The sequence below is a fragment of the Myotis davidii genome, unplaced genomic scaffold (genome assembly GCF_000327345.1).
Source record: "Myotis davidii unplaced genomic scaffold, ASM32734v1 scaffold56, whole genome shotgun sequence".
NCBI lineage: Eukaryota > Metazoa > Chordata > Mammalia > Chiroptera > Vespertilionidae > Myotis > Myotis davidii.
Window position 1 is genome coordinate 121,397 of NW_006287458.1, and position 4,959 is coordinate 126,355.

Genomic DNA, 4,959 nt, shown 5'->3' on the forward strand with positions numbered 1-4,959 from the left:
AAACATCGATGTGACAGAGAAACATCACATCGATTGGGTTGCACACCCCGCCAGGACCGGTGAGCCAACCCCTTGGTGTAGGGACCACGCTCCGACCAACTGAGCCACACACCCACACGGGCCATGGCTGAGTTATAATTTTAGCAACAACCTCCAGGGTTTTGTATGAACCTAAAAGTTTGAGGATCACAGGGATAGATGCGAGTGAAAGGGGGCTGTAGAGATTTGGGACCCAAATAGGTCATCAGTTCAGAGATATGGGAAAACCGAATCTGGGGGGGATGATTTTTTTCAGCCCCTGCCTTGGTCTGGGTGCCGACGGTGATGCCAAATGCTTACGAATTACAGCTACATGCCCTGGCCGGTTTAGTTCAGTGGATAGAAAGTTGGCCTGTGGCCTGAAGGGTACCAGGTTCATTCCGGCCGGAGGCACATGCCCAGGTTGTAGGCTAGATCCCCAGTACGGGGTGTGCAGGAGGCAGCCAATCAATGATTCTCTCTCATCATTCTCTCTCATCATTGATGTTTCTCTCCCTCTCCTTTCCTCTCTGAAATCAATAAAAATATTTTTGCAACATCAGTGCAGCTACAGTTTGAGGACATGGCCACCAGGTGGCGATAGTATCATTTTACAAGATGAATCTAAAGCTTTTTTCAGAAATATCCTAGGTATGAACTGACCCAGCACCACACACCTCAAGTGTAATCCGCCCTTGAGAGGGAACAGCATGTGCAAAGTTCCCGTGGTGGGACGACGCCTCACTTGTTCAGAGAAACAACCCACAGTGAGAGGGGCCTGGGGTGTTCAGGGGGCTGTGGGGGGTGGCAGGGGTCAGCCCTCACCACCCGACTGGTCCACAGGGTAGAGGCGACCATGATAGAGTTAAGCAGGGATGTGCGGAGGGCCTGTGCTATAGAACCAACCCACTAGTGAGCCGTGAATCTGAAGTCAAAACTTTTTCTGTAAAGGGCCAGGGAATAATATCATCAGCTTCCTGGGTCACAATGACTCAGCTCTGCTGCTTGGAGTGGAAGCCACCATAGGAAAGACATTAAGGATCCATTGGGGAAAAAATGTATTGAAGTCATCAAAGGGATTCAGAAAGATTCACAGCTAATATCTACCTTCTATGTGCTCTTCTCTCCCAAAATGTGGTGATAAAATATGACTTGTAACTTTTTTTAAGAAAGTAAAAAATACTGCAGAAATAGATCTTCTGGTGCCACAGGCCCTTTGCATATACTGCTCCCACTTCCTCGCACCCTCCCAGAGTTAATGCCGTGCAAACCCCAACTTCCTCTAGGAAGACTCTCCTCTCCCCCTCCTGCCCCAGCTACATCATGTGCCTGATATACTCACTATCCTCTCATTCTCCTCACCACATCAGTGATCTTATATTCATTTGTGTGCATCTTTATTTTTATTTTTTTCAGAGAGGAAAAGAGAGAGAGAGAGCAACATCAGTGATGAGAGAGAATCATTGATCTGCTGCTTCCTGCATACCCCCCACTGGGGATCAAGCCTCAAACCCAGGCATGTGCCCTGACCAGGAATCATGACCTCTGGTTCATAGGTTGACGCTCAACCACTGAGCCAGGCTGGCCAAGCCATCTGTGTGATTCTTTGGTGAATGTCTATTTCACCCACTTGACTGAGACCTGGGGGCCGAGACCATGTTCTGTTTACCTTGCCCAGCTCCATACCCTCACACTCAGTACAGTGGCCACTCAAAATCTATTTGTTGAGTGAATGAAAGAATGAATAAGGAGGCAGCATAATACAAAGACTGTATGATGCCAGATGAGGTGACTGAGGGAGGCTGGGTTGGAACAGAGATGCCAAGGTTAAGTTGCCACGGTATGTGATGTAAATTCCTCCTCCACTCCCCAGCTTTCGGTAAAGTTTGTCGCCTTGGTGACATCAAGGAAAGAAGCAGGGACAGCAAACTCACAGTAGAACTATTTAATTCAGCCATAACTGTGAGAAAATAATCATCTAGGGGTTCTCCAAAATCTCAGTGATGGGTTGGAAGGGGTTGAGCCCATTTACGTAAATCTGAAGGATCAGCGTGATGCTGGCCGTTGCTGGAGTACAATAATACTTCTTTCTCTCCATACGGGATTTTGTTGGGTGATTCAAAGCAATTTTTGGAGATTCAAACACTACAGCTCAGAGACAGCAACTGACTATCACAAGGCCACACACTGGATTTGGGAGGGGGATTCCAGTCCAGTTTAGAGTGACCCCCAAAACCTGAACTCTCCTCTCTCCATCATGTCACTGCTGGCCTCCCAGTTGGGTGACTTGGCTAAAGTCACACTGCAGCTTGGAACAGCTCAAGTCCTGCCCCATGGGGGGTGGGGGGCTTGGGGGGCAAAAGGTAGATCAGCTGGTGGAAGTGGCTACAAAGCTGCTGCTGGCAATGCACGAAGAAGGACTCAGTAAGACTTGCACCCAAGGTCCTGGAGGGGGAGCTCTTACTCCCAAGTGTATACATCACAGGGATTTGAGGAGTCACTACCATTTCTGTGAACCTGCACAGTGGGAGATCCCCAAGACCATCCTCACTAGAAGGACTCACAGAACTCAGCAAAGTTGTTATACTCATAGTTTATTACAGGGAAAGAATATGGATTAAAATCAGTAAAGATAAAAGGCACATGGGATGGGGTCCGGGAGAGACCAGGTACAAGCTTCGGTTGTCCTTCCTGTAGGGTTGTGAGGACAGTGCTTAGTTCTCCCAGCAATGATATGTGTGATGCACTGCCAACCAGGGAAGCTGACCTGAGTCTCAGTGTCCAGGCTTCTCATTGGGGGTTGGCCACTGTATCCGGTCCCTAGAGCTGCCATAACAAAACACCCCAGACTGGGTGGCTTAAACAATAGAAATTTATTTTCTCATTTTTGAAGGCTGAGAGTCTGCAGACCTCAAGGCGTCAGTAGGGTTGGTTCCTTCTGAGTCCTCTCTCCTTGACCTAATGAGGAAACGGGGACCTAGAGATAAAGACTCAAGTGCAAGTCGTTTACTTGGGAAGTGATCCAGGAAATGGTGGAAGGGAGGTGGAGAAGTGAGACTGGGAAGGGAATGAAGTTGGTAGAGTACATTTATATGCAAGTTTCCACTGTGGGCAGCTGGAGCTCAATCCCATAGGGACTTCTGGGGGTCAGTGTGTAACATATACCTCAGTCATCCGACGTGAGGAGTGAGGGAGCTGGCTTACTTATCCACCAAATCCCATTGTCTGCCACAGAGGTGCAAAGCTCTGCTCAAACCTGGCCACCCCCCTCTACCTGCATTTCTTCTTTCCAAAATTCCACATATATATTGAGGGCTGAATTATCCATCAGTCACCATAAGCACAGCACATCAGGTCTACAGCCAGTGAGAACATTTGGGGAAAAGAAATCACACACACACACACACACACACACACACACACACACACGGGCTCCAAAATCCAAATAGCAACTACCAAAATCCAGATGAGTAATAGTACAAACATCACAAAGGGTGAAGTTTAGCATTTATAATGATTTCATTATATAGTTTGTAGGTCATTTGTTCTCACTTATCAAGAATTCCTTATTGCTAAGGAAGAACCACAGCCAACTGTGAGTTATATGAGCTACATAGTCAAATAAATGCAACAGAAAAAGTACAGAAACCCTCCCAAAAGGTTTACCAAAAAAAATAATAAATATTGATATGGCTGCTTTTTAATTATTTGATGTGATATGGGTGGGGTCAAGGGCTGCTCTCATCCCCACATTGGCTTCCAGCTCCTCTGAGGTCCTAGGGTACCCCAAGAGAACCCTAGTCCTACACCCCCTGCCTTAGACTTGTAAATAGGTATTGTCTTTACCCCCAACCACTCTCCCCACTATCAGCAGCTACCTCAAAGACATCTGGGCAGGGATCTGATGAGGTGCACCCCATCCCTCTTCAGCCTGATTCCTCCCAAACACACACACCCAAGGAAAATACACAGAGCTAAGAGACTTGTGAGACACTACCAACATACCAACATATACACAATGCGTCTCCCAGAAAGAGAGAGGAGAAAGGGGCAGAAAGAATAGTTGAAGAAATAATAGCCAAAAATTTCCCAACGTTGATGAAAGATATGAATCTACACATCCAAGAAGCTCAAAGATCACTAAGTAGAATAAACACATAGATCTACATTGAGACACCATAAGCAAACACACTTTCTCTGTCCAGGCCTTCTAGCCACTCATCTTGTCCAAAATTTCATCACCTGGCACCTGATCTCCTACCTGAACATTCAGCAGTGAAATAGACAGATAAGCATCTGGTGGAGTTTCAGTCTAAACAAGGATGTAGATAAACTAGAACAAACTACCGGTGCTATTAAGTTTAAGCTGAAGCAAGTATTCGAAGAAATGAAATACAGTGATGTAATCATGACTGGGTGGTGGTAGGTTGTCAGGGAGGGCCTCCCAAGGAGGTGCCATTGAAACTAAAGGATGTGAAAGAGACAGCTTCAGAAGAACCAAGATTTTGCCCGGCCAGCTTGGCTCAGCAGTTGAGCATCAACCTATGAACTAGGAGGTCATGGCTTGAGTCCCAGTCAGGGCACATGTCCAGGATGTGGGCTCAATCCCCAGTCGGGGGTGGGGGGTGGGGGGGGTGTAGGAAGCAGCTGATCAATTATTCTCTCTCATCATTAATATTTCTCTCTCCCCCCCACCTTCTTCTCTGAAATCAATAAAAATGCATTTTTTAAAAAGAACCACCAAGGCTTCTGAGGCAGAGGAAACTGCAAATACAAAGGGCCTGAGGCAGCAATAGTTTGTGAAGGAGTCCCAGAGAGGAGGCTGAGGTGAGTGCTGGGGACAACAAAGGAGATGAAGGCAGAAGTTTTGTTGGATCTGGATTTTATTCTAGGTGGGGATCTGGATTTTATTCTAGGTGGGATGAGCAGTCATAAGAAGAC